Source organism: Ornithorhynchus anatinus, chromosome 18, assembly GCF_004115215.2.
Source record: "Ornithorhynchus anatinus isolate Pmale09 chromosome 18, mOrnAna1.pri.v4, whole genome shotgun sequence".
Classification (NCBI taxonomy): Eukaryota; Metazoa; Chordata; class Mammalia; order Monotremata; family Ornithorhynchidae; genus Ornithorhynchus; species Ornithorhynchus anatinus.
Genome location: NC_041745.1, coordinates 20,828,663 through 20,845,027, shown reverse-complemented (window position 1 = coordinate 20,845,027; position 16,365 = coordinate 20,828,663). Strand labels below are relative to the sequence as shown.

General features: G+C 41.6%; 1 non-coding gene across 1 annotated transcript; it reads right to left on the bottom strand.

The window, feature by feature from the left end:
* Positions 1 to 10,100: 10,100 nt before the first annotated feature.
* LOC114805562 lies at positions 10,101 to 10,238 on the bottom strand. The gene has a single exon (XR_003753534.1). It is a non-coding gene; the product is annotated as a small nucleolar RNA SNORA7 (small nucleolar RNA).
* Positions 10,239 to 16,365: the final 6,127 nt, after the last annotated feature.

The window sequence follows — 16,365 nt, the reverse complement described above, 5'->3', positions numbered from 1 at the left end:
TAGGGTCTAGGTGTTCCTAAAGAGACCCTGGGGCTCATTCAGCCTGAATCTGGGGGCAGAAAACCCTCAGTAATGTCTCCTAGGTTAGTGCAGTGACTTTCCAACAGGTCACTGCTTTGTCACATTGTTTGAGATGAATTTCACCATGACTTTTTCTGCCCTCTGGGGTTACATGTTTCCCATAGAGCAGTTACATGGGTATCCATTCCTCTTATGTGTTCCAGCCAGTGGAGTCAATTTTAAGTGTTTCTTTGATGATGGTGTCACAATTGTATCCAGACCTCACTGTCAGTCATCTACCTAGTAGCCTATTAGCAGACAAAGCCTCCTTGAAATCTTCTAGATTAGTTTCACATGATTCTGGCATCACCTATTACTCCATTGACATCCCCATGAATCTAGATAATATTAAATAATTAAAATGTTTATTATCTAGATTCATGGGGGAGTCAATGGAGTAATAGGTGATGCCAGAATCATGTGAAACTAATCCTACTAATCTTACTAAGACAATATTAAATAATTAAAATATTTATTAAGTCTTTGGTTGTTTGGATCCCAGACAACCTCAGTTGAGACTGAGAAATGACCTCAGTTGAGGCTGATTCTGCCATATTTACAAGCACTTCGGTGGTGCTGAATGTGGTGTCAAATCCTTTTTCACGGTACTCCAGGCCCCAACAGAACAAAACCTGAAGGCAGAACAGAGTGTGCATGGTACTGGGAAAAATACTTTTACCATATTTGATTATTTTGCATGGATGAAGACCTAGCCCCATCCATCATTCTTGACGGGGACACATCATCATTTTTTGAATTCACGTCTTGACACTGATTACGGGTTTACAGTCATTGGTGGTGACAGGAACTGGAAGACAATGTAATAGAATCTGGTGGGTCCACAAGTAGAAAGGATTTCAGAGTACCACATCCCTTAGCTCAGTGCAAAAAAAAAAAAAAACCTGGATTGAGTGACATCCTACTGTCAGTGTCACACTGATCTTCTGATTATTGGTACAAGCTCTCAATATCCCGACAGGATTATTGTGTGAGCCTCCTCCCTGGTCTCCCTTCCTTCTGTCTCTTCCCACTCCAGTCTATTCTTCATTCTGCTGCCCGGATCATCTTCCTCAGAAATGCTTTGGGCATGTCACTTCCCTCCTCAAAAACCTCCAGTGGTTGCCTATCAACCTTCACATGAAACAAAAACTCCTCACTCTTGTCTTCAAAGCTCTCCATCACCTTGCCCCCTCCTACCTCACCTCCCTTCTCTCTTTCTACTGCCCACCCCGTACACTCTGCTCCTCTGCCACTCAGCTCCTCACGCTTCCCCATTCATGCCTATCCTGCCATTGACCCCTGGCCCCGGTCCTCCCGCTGTCCTGGAATGCCCTCCCTCCTCATATCTGCCAAACTAACTCCCTTCCCCTCTTCAAAGCCCTACTGAGAGCCCACCTCCTCCAGGAGACCTTCCCAGACTGAACTTCCCTTTCCCTTTGCTCCCCCTCTTCTCCCCTCCCCTCCACCCTCTGCTCTTCCCCCTTCCCCTCCCCTCAGCACTGTGCTCATTTGTATATATTATTTAATACCCTATTTATTTTGTTAATGAGGTGTATATCTCCTTGATTCTAGTTACCTTGATGCTATCTTGTTTTGTTCTGCTTTGCTTTGCTGTCTGTCTCCCCCGTTTAGATTGTGAGTTCGTCATTGGGCAGGGACTGTCTCTATCTGTTGCTGAATTGTACATTCCAAGCATTAGTACAGTGCTGTGCACATAGTAAGCGCTCAAAAAATACTGTTGAATGAATGAATGACTCTTCCCTAAACTCCTTGTCGTCTAAGTCTGTTTCTCCTTCCTTGCAGAGCATCAGCTCTTCCTGTCCATATTATAATTATTTATGGTACTTGTTAAGCACACCTACTAGATGTCAAGCACTATACTAAGCAGTTAGGTAGATACAAGCTAATTGGTTGTACACAGTCCCTGTTCCACACGGGGCTCACATTCTTAATACCCATTTTACAATTGAGGTAACTGATGCACAGATAAGTTAAATGATTTGCCTAAGTCACACAACAGACAAGTGGCGGAACTGGAATTGGAACCCATGTCTTTCTGATTCCCAGCCCTGTGCTTCTTGCTGCTTCTGCTCCTTCACATTCTCTCAAAAGCATTTCCATTACCACTTTTATGTGTTTTGGGAACAACAAAAACTGAACCATCCAAAATTTAAATTATAAAAATTCAACAAATGGAAGTTCAAAGGTCCATTCCCAACAGGAAGGTGGTGGGAAGGATGGGTAGAATTTATATCCATTGCTCCATTTTGACCTCATGGTCACTCCTCTATCTCTCTTAGTCTCAAAAATCAACCCTGCCCACAACTGGCAAAACCTTTTTCAGCATTCTAAATATTATGCAGGTGGGTTTCTGCCCAATTTTCTGCTCATAGAGGGCCAGGTTTTTTCCTTATGATGTTAGGCAAAAGAAGGGGAGGGAAGTTGTAGCCATTAGCCTATATTTCCTATGTGGTCCCAGGAGTCCTGGGAGTGAGGAACCTTAGGTCATTTAATCCTGGGATTCTCACCTCATCCCAGCTCTGGTCCTGAAGAAGTAGGGTTTTCTCTAAAATCTTCCATTCGACTGTAAGTTCCTCGAGCGCAGGGGCAAGGTCTCCTACTTCGATGATTTACTCACAGTGACCTAGTACATAAAGCTCCGACCTTGATAAAGGATTCTTTGGTTGTCAGGTGGTCAGAGAACCATGACCACTGATCTCTAGAAAGTTCCCCCAAAGTTGGAATCTTCCAAGACATTCCCTTCTCCTTGTCTGTATATCAAGCATCTCTGTTGGAATAATTAGTCCCTCTGTCCCTCAAAATACCACACTCTGTGCTGAGTAATTTACTGCCTGATGCCATGGGTAACATTTAACATACTATGAGAAGAATAATATGTTCAAGTGACAAAAGTCATCTTAGCTTCTCTGCATAAAATTGTAGTTATTCTCCAAAGGTGTTCATTTTGGCAGCAGATTGAGCCCCTCAGACCTGGAAAGTAGATTAATATTAGATCATTCTTATCAGTGTAATTAAGGGCCTACAGAATTTCAGACTCCACAAGGAAGAGCTTGTTTTCCCATGAGGGACTATGACAAATGTCTGCCTTTGGTAACTTGCAATGACTTGCATGAAATGATAATGAGTTATTCAATATTCCATTGTAACTGCATAAAAGTAGGTGAAGAATGAACAACTGTGATATTGGATACTTACACATTTGTCTGTCAATCAATAAATATATAATGGAACACCCACTGGGCCTTTAGCACTGTTTTAGGGATTTGAGGAACATATTAAAGAAAGTATGTAGTCCCTACTCTTAAGAGAAGTTGAGGCAGAGAAGCCTAAATTTTCTATGGACATGTTATAGACCATTAAAAATTCATAAAAATGAGTTCAAATTGAGCTGGAGGACTTAATAATTTGGCGGTGAAGCAAAGAAAATATTCTTCAGCGATGATATAAAGGTGAAGAAGGTTGTAAAATGCCACCTCAGGAGGGGAGAGGTAAGAATAAGAATGCCATTATCATTATCACAATCAATATCACCAAGAACACAATTGCAGTGATGCTAATGGTGATGCTAATTATTATTATTAAATGCTTACTAGGTCCCATATGGGATTCGCATACTCATCGATCCATCGAACATCCACAGGAGCAGATATATGCAGGCTACTTGGGGTATATAAGTACACACCAATCAATAGATCAATCAGGGCATTTATTCAGCACTTACTATGTGCAGAGAACTGTACTTGGGAAAGTACAGTGTGATAGAGGTGGGAGATGTGATTCCAGCGCACGAGGAATTTAACAGTCAACAGAGGAGCTTACAGTCTACACCATCTCTGTTCTCAAGGGTCATGCAATCTGAACCACCTATAAAAAGGGTTCGGACAGGACCTGGAAAGATCGATAAAATAGAGCTGTCCTTGATTCAAAGAGCCCATACTACGGGAAAACCACACATGATTCACAGGCTTCATATTTGCAATAGAGTATTTTGGCTCCAAAGAGATGACTACAATTACCTAAAAATGTGAATTTTATGGACTTTCTCTATTTATTATCTCTTCAAACAGACTGAAGGACAGAAGAAGGAGTTCTTATAGTGAAGGCTGATGGGGGAAGAGCTGGGCCTAGAAGATGGAGATAGAGGTAACCATGGCTGAGATGGTGACTTCAGAAGAAGGTACATTCCCACCCTCTCTGGAATATTTGCTGAAAAGAGGTCTGGATGAAAGGAAAATTCAAGATACATAAGTACATTGAATTTTTCTTCACTTCTAACACAAACATCTCAATTGGAATTTTCAGTTACTGTCTTAGAGACATTAATTAAAAAAAAAATCCAATGGAAAAATCTAGGGCTAAGAAAATCTTCTATATGCCTAGTAAACTTTTAGTGAGTGTTTAGTCTCTCCAGCTGCATAGAAAAATTAGCAGTTGCACAGATATATGCCCATAAAGTCTCCCATTTCATTGATTTCAAATAGTACTTCTTGTATTAATGTGCTTGTGCTATGTAGTCCAATTCATATATTGCTATTATCTTTGCATATTTCATTAACTTAAATGCCCTCTGTAAAGATCTGGCTTTAATTTTACATATTCATCGGCAAGTTTTATTGAGTTATCTAGGTAAGTCTCATTCCTTTGGTCTAAATTTTTGCAAATGTTTTTATCAGAATTGTTTGAAGCAGAATACTTAAGTAACCAGATTTGCCTATACTGGTGTCATTGTCTATTCTACTGATCATTGTAGATGACTTTTTGATTTATGATCATTTGCATGAAGTGCTGATTGAACTCCTGAGTTGGGCTATTAACCCAGATGCTTGGGAAAAGCACCTCGGGAAAATCGGGATGGTAATTAAGATGCACATGTCACTGAAAGGAATTTACATCTGGTTCAGTTTAAACTTTTCAGAAACCAATTCCTTTTATTTGGAGAGAAGAGGAGCTTCACTAGCATGTCTGAAAGGATTAAGATGCAGTCTGGCTTGTAGCCAGGGAAATAGGTTCGATAAGCATGCCTGGGTTCCAGGGAATTATCCCCGCCAAGCTAAAATGCAAAGCAATTGACAAAGGCAACACAACCAAGAGTTGAGCCTATGGTTTGACTTATCCACATGGGTTATTTCACCCCTTCTCCGTGCAGGCAGTGAGACAGCATCCAGTTCACAGACTCAGATACAGGGAGAAGAATCCATCTATTTTATGGAGTTGCAGAAAAGATGATTTTTAAATGTGAATTTTGCACATGAGTATGGAGCTTAATTGGATTGTTTGTTTTGGTAAATATGCCCAGTGGCCTCTTTCTAATAGAAGTGTTTTAATAAATATCATAAGTGATAAGTGAATGATTAAAACCCTGGAAATGAATTAGAATAACATTTTTTAACCAATGGAATGATTCAGTTTATAAAGATTACTGGGGAAAAAAAAACACACTTCCTTTTTCCCAATTTGAACTGCTTAATTTTTGAAAATTTAATTCTTGCAAACTGGAATGTTGAGGTCATCTAGTCCATCCATCTCTTTAATAACAATTGCAACAATTGTTAAGCTTTTACTATGTTGTTTTATTGTCTGTCTCCCCCTTCTAGACCGTGAGCCCGCTGTTGGGTAGGGATTGTCTCTATCTGTTGCTGAATTGTACTTTCCAAGTGCTTAGTACAGTGCTCTGCACACAGTGAGCACTCAATAAATACAACTGAATCAATGAAATGAATGAATGATTGTATTAAGCACTGTCTCATGTTAGGCTGAAGGAGAGAGAACAAGTACTTAATCCCCATTTTACAGATCAGGAAATTGAGGAACAAAGAAGTTTAGTGACTTGCCTGTAGTCACACAGTAGTAAAGGGGCAGAATAGGGATTCAAACTCATGTCCCATGACTACCAGGCCCACAATCTTCCCGCTAGAACACACTGCTTCTCATTTTCAATTTTTCAGGTAGGACTGCATTTAAACCATCCATGATGCATGAATATGTCTTCTTTTTTTAGCAAATCTAGGGAGAATGAAAACACTCTTCGACAGAAAGATACTCTCCGTTTGTAACCTGTGTACTTCCTGCTAAACTGAAATGTAGTCTGAAACAAATCACCAATCTTTCACAATCCTTAAAATAGTTCAGAACATTTTTCTTCTAGAGTCAGCAAAAAATTTCATCACTGCTCTTGTGATATGAAATATGTTTGCGAAATCTGGATGAGGAACTTTTCTAGTGAGACATTTCTCTCACTTCCAGAGCACACAACCTGCCTATCTCTCAAATGCCTTTCCTGATCCTCTAATGTGATCAGCATATATTTTCATATATTTTTATTGCAATCAATGGAATCATGAGATGGCTGATTCAATACCAGCATCAACCAACCAAGTAGCAGAACAATGTTATCAGTTTGGACACTGTCTCTGTTCCATACAGAGTTCACAGTCTACTTTCTTTCCATTTTACAGATGAGGAAACTGAGGCCCAGAGAGGTGAAGTAACTTGGCTGAGGTCCCACAGCAGGCCAGTGGGCTGCTGAGGCTCAAACTCTGGTTTGGGTCCTAGTCTTAGACCATCCTGCCTCCCAATGTTACTTTTATTGCAGCAATGTGAATCCCAGGGTCCTGGATAGCTAACCAGGTGTGGTTTTCTCTTTTTCAATCTATTCCAGCAATGCCTGAAGCAGATACTCTCTTGATGGCTGGAAGAGTACAAGCAATCCACCTTCTGTGGAGAGAAGGAAAGCCTAGCATCCCTCCTCTTCCCCAATCCTATGAAATAAGGATTCTGAGTCTACATCTCAATGGAGAGCTTGTTGTTCACACTATCACATCCTCAGAGCATAGGAGCTGAGAGGGCACTCTTCTCCACACTCTTCTTCCAAGCGCCTAGTCTCAGGATGGGGACACTGGGGACTGAGGGTGCCTTGGAATCCTGAAAGATATGCCCCTTTCTTCCTCCCCCTTTCAACTTTTTTTTTTCTGCTGGGCAATGCTCTCCTGGGAAAGAAGCCATCAAGGTCCCAGATCAAGTGGACAGAGCCATGAGTGGTTACCTGCTGTGACTCCCGGCAAAGTATTCCAGATCTTGCAGTCCCCTCTAGCAGGCCCATACAGTAATAATAATAATAATTATGGTATTTGTTCAGCGCTTACAGCCAAGCATTGTTCTAAGCTCTGGGGTCGATACCGGGGAATCAGGTTGTCCCACATGGGGCTCACACTTTTAATCCCCATTTTACAGATGAGGTAACTGAGGCACAGAAAAATTAAGTGACTCGCTCAAGGTCACACAGCAGACAAGTGACAGATCGGAGATTAGAACCCATGTCCTCTGACTCTTAAGCCCGTGCTCTTTCCACTGAGCCACACTGCTCATAGGGACTCTTCCTGTCACCACCTCTTAACTAGGCTCTCTACTGCATCTCCTATCCGATCTGTTTAATAGGCACTGGGCCTATTTCTGTTGAAAAACTAGGAATTGGATGGGGTTAATAGGGTGACGACCCTTCCTTATATCAACTTCCAAGTTTAATCGTCCTTAACCATGTACTCATTGAATATAAGATACCTCTTGAACAGCAGCATTGTTATATCAGCTCCAGCTATTTCCTATCAGGTATCCTGAGAGAGGGGGTAGAATACTCCTCTACAAAAAGAGAAAGTAAAATAAAAAATGACCCTAATAATGTTATGTTTAATTCATGGTAATGTGCTGTTCTTATTTTTATGATCTGAATAAAATAGCCGGTATAAGATAATACATTTGATTTATTTTATACCAAGCCTGCTTTATTATGTTGGCTATAAAAGCATCAAATAATTACAACAAACAATTTAGCTGGAGCTTATTACTACAAATAACTTCTACATGGAAGTGTTAGCTCAAATAATTTTTGGAAAAAAAAAAGCAAAAACAGAGAATGTCGAGAGCCATTAAGTCCCCCACGGGCAAAGCCACCATGCTGAGCTGTCTGTCTCCAAAAGATCCTTTCCAGCTGGCCAATTCACCTAGGAACAGTATTGATCCGTGGCAATTTTTAAAATTAACAATTAGCAGCGCAAAGACAGCAGGCTGACAATATACCAAGAAGTGGAGGTAATTATCTGCCTCTAGCTACTTGAACAAAAGGTTAGATTCCCAGTCTGCTTTCAGAAACTTCTACTACTTCGTCATCATCAGTCTTAACAGATATTCATTCACCAAGGACTCTCAGTGTGCTACAGATAACAGACAGACAGATGGATAGATAGATAAATAGTGCAATAGAGTGGTAATGAGACATAGGTGGAGAGATAGATAACGGGGTGGAGAGATAGAAATAAAGATCGATAGAGAGGTAGAGAGACAAATAGATGGAGAGATAAATGGATGGTGATGTATTTCCTTTCCAAAACCACCTGACACTAAACTCCCTGTTGCAGAATCCTGCAACCATGGAATTACCTTTGACTCCTTGCTCTCTTTCAACTTTTACATTCAACCTGTTGCTAAATTCTGTTGGTTTTAGTGACAGGCTGAATGTCAAAGATCCGCTGCTCTCTTGTCATCTGAACAGCCAGGACATTGGCCCAGGCAATTGCCATATACTGACCAGTCTATTGAATGGTGGCTCCTCACTGGTCTTCCTGCCTCCAGTACATTCTCTCTGATACCGGGATCACTGTGCTAAATGCATTCATGTGCAAACCCCTCCAAACACCTAATCCTTGCCCATTCTTCTCTAGATTGAGCAGAATCTTTAGGCACGCAATCAGCTCTCTCTCTCCTAGCCCTCCATTCTCTTCTCCCACTACACCCCAGCTCATTTCCTTCCTTCCACTAGAACTAACCAAATTACCTTTTCTCATCCTCATCTCCCCACATATCCGACCTCTTGCTCACACTCTGCAACTCCCTCTCCCTTCACAATTTAAAAATCCACTAGTCTCCCCATCTTCAAAGCCCTTCTGTCATCAGATCTCCTCCATCAGGCCTCCCCTAAATGATTCCTAATATCCCCATTTTATATCTCCCATTGTCATTTCAGCACTCTGTGCCACCTAAACATTTAATTACGAGCACACTCTGCCGACTTTAAAAGTGTATCTTCATACTTTCTTAATTCCTCCTACCTGTAATTTAACAGTCTGTCCCCACTGCTAGATCCTTGAGGGCATAGAGTGTAACTACTAATTCCAAAACAGAACTCCTTATCATCCCACCCAATCCATTTCCTCCTCCTGACTTTGCCACCATTGAAGACAACATAGGTATCTCCCTGGAAGCAGTGTGGCCTAGTAGAAAGAGCATGGGTGTGGGGGGGGGTCAGAGGATGTGAGTTCTAATCCTGACTCTCTCACCTGCTGTGTGACTTTGGGCAAGTCACTTCACCTCTCTATGCCTCAGTCACCTCATCTGTAAAATGGAGTTAAGACTGTGAGTCTCAGGAGAGACAGGGACTGTGTCCAACCTGGTAGGCTTTTAATTATCTCGTGGATAGTACGAGATACTACGGCACATAATAAGTAATTATGGGACAAAGTAAGTACTTGACAAAGACAATTTTTTAAAAAGCTGAAAATAATCTTGTATTGCCATCCAGACCCTCTCCATGCCTTTTACTACTGTCCCCTCACCTAGGAGAAGTGTTGATCCTATTTCTAAAGATCTCCTTCTTCGTGAATCCCTTTACAATTCAGTAATCTAGAATACCCGAAAGAGGCTCTATATGCCTATTTTCATTACTTTATTGTCATCTATGTTATGATACGTGAACCGTCTTTCTGAAGGATCAATTAAAGTCTAAACACCAGGAAGCGTGTCCTGTTTTGTCTTCTGCTGTCAAGTCATCCCCGACCCATAGCAACGCCATGAACACATCTTTCCCAGATTGTCCCCTCTCCATCAGCAATCATTCTGGTAGTGTATCCATAGAGTTTTCTTGGTTAAAATACAGAAGTGGTTTACACTGTCTCTTTCCCTGCAGTAAACTTGAGTCTCCACTCTCTCCTCTCTCCCATGCTAGTGTTGCTGAGAACTGCTGAGTTTTGACTTGTAGTAGATTGCCTTCCACTCCCTAGCCACTGCCCAAGCTAGGAATGGAATGGATATGCCTCTGCTTGACTCTCCTTCCCATAGTTGAGGCTGGTAGAGTGTGGGAAACTCTCCAGTTGCTAATTTGAGAGGGGAGCAGGTCTACCTACCCTCATTTAAAATAATCTACACTAGTTACTCTTGTGCTCACTGATACAGAAAAGTTTTGGGGCCAGTTTTAAAATTGCACATGTTTTTAATTGCTTTTATGGAGAAGCAACCTTTTGATTTCTTACCACTAAGTAATCCTAATGAATATTCCAGCTAGGTTGTTTTACTACAGCTGATTATAAAATATGGGTGATGGGAAGTCTTAGACAACCCAGAATTGCTTTCTGAGTTCTCAATCTCCATGCTCCCCTCCCTATCATTCTTAAAACCAGCACATCCTGAACAAAATTGAGTGGGGTCATTTCTGGTTCTCTTATTCCTCCTTCTTGAGGATGCTGGATGAAATGATCAAAAAGTAGAAAGCACTAAATGAAAGAAAAAGTCCAATGAATGTGGTCAATTAGTAAACTGGATAACTCAATCCTGGGTAATTGAGAGAAGATTCTATCTGGGCTTGGCTGCCTATAAATGGTTTGTCAACCTATTAGTGTTTAATAGCTAATCCATCCTTGTAAAATGGGGAAATACCAGATCATCCTTCTTCTCTCTGATGTTCTCCAAGGATGGAAGGACAGAGTCTTTGAGATACTGGAGACAATGAGATACCTGGATTTGAAATTCCATCCTGTAGAATTCATTGGTTTCAAATTCTTCTTGACATTTCACATGAGCCTCTGCTTTCCAAGTCACTGATGAACATTTCCCCATGATTCATCTCCCATGTCTCCTTACCTACAGACTCTCTTTGGTTTCTAAAATTGACTCTCCTGACAGGTAAGCTTATCTTCATGAATGGGTTTTAGGTATTTCTTTATCGTAAAAGAGTAAGGATAGTTATTTGAACCTAACAACATGACAACATATTTCTTTATCATTTTTCCTCTTTGAATCTTTTCAGAATGATTTATATGATCAGGTTTTGGAATTTGCAGGAAAGAGAATGGGTGTGATCTCAAACAGGATTGATCAAACCATGAAGAGATAATAAGGATAAGAGACAAAGGGAAAAAGAGTGGGGATTTGGCAATCAGTGGGAGAGTGTTGAGTGATGAAGTGGGGTGGCTCAATGGAAAGAGCACAGACCTGGGAGGCAGAGGACCTGGACTTTAAATCCGGCTCTGCCGAGTGCCTACTTGTGTGACCTAAGGCAAGTCACTTTATTTATCTGTGCCTCAGTTCCTTCATCTGCAAAATGGGGATCCAATACCTGTTCTCCATCCTACTTAGACTGAGAGCCCCACATGGGTAGATTATCTTGTATCTACCCCCAATGCTTAGTACAATCTCTAGACTGCAAGCTTGTTGTGAGCAGGGAACATGTCTACCAACTCTGTTATATTATACTCTCCCATGTTCGTACTACAGTATTCTGCACTCAGTAAGTGCTCAATAAATACGACTGATTGATTACCAGTTCTTGGCACATAGTACAGGCACTTAATAAACACCACAGTTATTATTGACACAGAATAATGCCATTCAATCTAGTAACACTTTAACACCAATCAATACTGGGTGCAGAGTTGAGTGCTGTACTAAGAATTTGAGAGATCTTAACAGAACTACTGAATATGATTCCTGCCCTCAAAGACTTTACAATCTAGTAAGGGGAGACAGACACCTAAATAAATTACAGAAAAAAAAAATTGGGGACAGGGAATATGTCTGCTAACTCTGTTCTATTGTACTCCCCTAGTGCTTAGTACAGTGCTCTGCACATAATAAGCACTCTTTCCATTGAGTGACTGATAAAGATATGTACATATTAACACTAATGGGTAGATCAGTTGAATGAGTATCTAAAAACAGGTGAAAGATGTGGCAGTTGAGGAAATGCAAAGTGGGAGATGAGAATTAAATCAAGGAAGGTATTTGGGAAAATATATTAATTCAAAAGAGTTTTTGAAGATAGGGAGAGCTGTGGTGTGTTGATTGTGAATGGACCTGGGGTTCCAGTCAAGAGGGAGGGCATGAGCAAGAGATCAGAAGTGGAAGAGAAAAGAATGAGGCATGGTGAAAAGGTCAATTTGAAATGAGCAAAGAGTGCTATCTTAGGTGCATTGGGAGAGGAAAATGGAGAAGTAAAAGCTAAGGAATGATTGAGTGCCTTAAAGCCAGTGGCCAGGAGTTCTTATTTGCTATAGTCGATCAATTAATGGTATTTATTGAGCCCTTACTGTGTGCAGAATTGTGGTAAGCATGGTACATGGGATAGTAAAGTGCAAGAGAATTGGTAGAGACAAGGAGCTTACAGTTTACAGGGAGAAATGGACACTAAAATAAATTACAGATACAGGAAATAGGAGAGCATAAGGAAATGCCTAGGGGTGAGTATCAGTGGGTCTAACAGATACACAGCCAAGTGCACAGGTAATATGTAGGGAGGATGTGTAGGAGAAATGAGAGTTTAGTTAGGGAAAGCCTCTTGGAGATTTTATTTTAGGAGCGTTTTGAAAGTAGGGAAGAATGGTGGTCTGTCAAATATGAAAGGGGGAAGAGTTCCAGGCCAGAGGAAGGACACGGACAAGGGCCCAGTAACAAGATAGGCAAGATCAAGATACATTGAGTTGGTTCACATTAGAGAAGCGAAATGTGTGAGCTGGGTTGTACTAGGAGATGAGAGGTAAAGTGGGAAGGGCAGAGCTGGTTGAGTGTCTTCTAGCTGATAGTAAGTAGTTTCTGCTTAATGTGGAGTTGGATGGGCAAACTGCAACTTTTGGAGGTTGTAAGGAATGGAGATATGTAATTAGAACAATGTCTAAGAAAAATGATTTGGGCAGCATCGTTAAGAACAAACTGGAGAAGGAAGAGAGCAAGGGGATAAGCAAGGAGGCTGAGATGTGAAAAGTGCCTGAGCCACCTGGGGAGGAAAGGATGGAGTCCAGCCCTAGATATGTGGAGTTCTGCCACCCCGCTCATCATTCCACCACCCAATTAGACTGAGTGTCTTTGAACCCAGCCATGTGAGTTCAACTTCAATTAGAAGGCAGGAAAAGCAGCTGAGTCACCACCCCCATCTCCTTCCCATGGACGGGTGGTTAATACTGGTTGCGGAGGGGAGGTTTAGCTTCGGCAGTTGGTAAGCACACACCTCGTCTAGATTTTTCTATCCAGATGTTTTGAAGCGGAGCACTTTTGAAGTCAATGATAAAAAAGATAAAAACGTCCACTGCATTTACTTAAAAAAAATCATTATTACATTGTTCACATAGATTTGGACAGGTGAATTTAGGAAAAAGTTAAACTGTTACACCTAGGTATGGGTGCAAGGCATACAACATTATCACCACCAACTACCTTCCTGACAGGAACTTTTACCTCCTGCTGACCACCTATCTGCTCATCACTGAGTACTTGTATAAGCCAGTAGCAGCAATCCTGAATTTATTATGAATACTCGGGATTCCAGGGATTAGCCTTCTTCTCCCACAACATCAGTAATAAAGGTGCTTTTAGAGCATATGCCTTGAGAAGATTCAGTCTTCTCCTGCCTTTATAGGTACAATAGAACAACCAGCCAGCTGCTCCAGTCCCCAAGCCCCGATAGTGTACGATATATCATTTCCCGTGTACCAGCCGGCCTGCTCCCTGAGCTTCCGTACTCACTCCTTCATTGATTCATTCATTCAATCACATTTATTAAGCACCTACTGTGTGCAGGCCACCGTAATAAGCAGCGAGAAGCAGCATGTCTCAGTGGAAAGAGCACGGGCTTGGGAGTCAGAGGTCATGGGGTCTAATCCTGGCTCCACCACTTGTCAGCGGTGTGACTCTGGACAAGTCACTTAACTTCTCTCTGCCTCGGTTATCTCATCTGTAAAATGGTAACCAAGACTGTGAGACCCAAAGGGACAATCTGGTCACCTTGTGTTCCCCCCAGTGCTTAAAACGGTGCTTTGCACATAGTCAGTGCTTAACAAATACAATTATTATTATTGGTAGTAGTAATAATAATAAATGCTTGGGAAAATTCAGTACAACAATCAACAATGACAATTCTTGTCCACAGTGAGCTCATAGTCTAGAGGGGAGACAGACATCAATACAAAGAAACAGACGTCAATATAATAAATAAAATTTCAGATATATACATAAGTGCTGTGGGGCTAGGAATCAGGGAAGAGCAAAGGAAGCAAGTCAGGGTGACACAGAAGGGAGTGGGAGATGAGGAAAAGTGGGGCTTCGTCTGGGAAGGCCTCTTCGAGGAGATGTACTCACCTAGCTCCCTCAACCTACCAGCTGAGCAATGTCGGTAACCTTGACATTATCCTTAACTCATCTCCCTCATTCAACCGACAGATTAAATCTGTCACCAAAATCTGTTGGTTCAATTCATTCACTCATTCAATTGTATTTATTGAGTGCTTACTATGTAGAGAGCACTGTACTAAGCACTTGGAAAGTAAAATTTGGCAACAGATAGAGACAATCCCTGCCCAATAACGGACTCACAGTCTAGGTAGGGGAGACAGACAACAAAACAAAACAAGTAGACAGGCATCAATACCATCAAAATAGATAAATAGAATCATAGATATATACAAATCATTAATAAAATAGAGAGTAATAAATATGTACAAATATACACAAGAGCTGTGGGGAGGAAAATAATAATAATGTTGGTATTTGTTAAGCGCTTACTATGTGCCGAGCACTGTTCTAAGCGCTGGGGTAGACATAGGGGAATCAGGTTGTCCCACGTGGGGCTCACAGTCTTAATCCCCATTTTACAGATGAGGGAACTGAGGCGCAGAGAAGTGAAGTGACTTGCCCACAGTCACACAGCCGACAAGTGGCAGAGCTGGGATTCGAACTCATGAGCCCTGACTCCAAAGCCTGTGCTCTTTCCACTGAGCCACGGCGTAGAGCAGAGGAAGGGAGTAGGTGCGATGGGGAGGGGAGGAGCAGAGGGAAAGGGAGGGCTCAGTCTTCACAATATCTCTGAATTCTGCCTTTCCTCTCCATCTAAATTGCTGCCCAATTGATCCAAGCCCTTATCCTATCCTGCCTTGACTACTGCATCAGACTCCTTGCTGACCTCTCTGCCTCCTGTCTCTTCCCACTTCAGTCCCTAGTTCATACTGCTACCCAGATCATTCTTCTACAAAAACATTCAATCCATGTTTCCCCATTCTTAATAATGAGAATTTTGTTTGTTAATCAATTACTACGTGTCAAGCACTCTACTAAGTGCTGGGGTAAATACAAAATAATCAGGGGCTCTCCATCTAATGGGGAAGGAGATGGTTGTTTCAACCCCATTTTCCAGATGAGAAGACTGAGGCAGAGATAAGCTGTGACTTACCCAAGGTCATACAGCAGGCAAGTGGTGGAGATGGGATTAGAACCCAAATCCTCTGACTACCAGGCTCGTGGTCTTTCCATTAGGCCATGCTACTCCTGCAGTTGATTTGTTCTGAGGTTTTACAGGACCTAGATAGGTATCTTAACAGTGCTTTAACAATGTTTACTGAGTGTCAGTGTTCCAAGCACTGGGGTAGGTACATGTAGATTATGTTGGACACAGTTCGTTTTCCAAGTGGGGCTCACATTCCAAGTAGGAGGGAGAACAGGAATTTCTTCCCTATTTTACAGTGCCTCAGATACCTCAGGTCTGAAATGGGGATTAAGAGTGTGTGTCCAACCCAATTTTCTTGTAGCCACCCCAGTGCTTAGAACAGTGCTTGGTATATAAAAAGCGCTTAACAAACACCACGATTGCTATTTCACAATTGAGGAAGCTGAGGCACAGACAAATTAAGAGACTTGCCCTAAGTCACACAGCAAGCAATTGGCAGAGGTCCTCCAACTCTCAGGCCCTTGTTTTTTTCCATTAGGCCATGCTGTTTTTCCCATCTGGGGACTTTTTACAATTTTCTCTCCTTTTCTAGTTTGCAACCTAAGCCATTTACCTTGACACCTAAGCCTGAGGTGGGTGGTCCCTCAGGGCCCCACTGACTTTAACAAGAAAGATGATTAAGTGATAGATAATGTGCATCAGGGTGGGCCTCATAAGGAGGGTACAGAATATCTTTTTTCTTACCTTCAGGAAAAAATTTCAGCCCTGGCTATAATAAACAACCTTTCATAATGCAGTACACATAATATAGC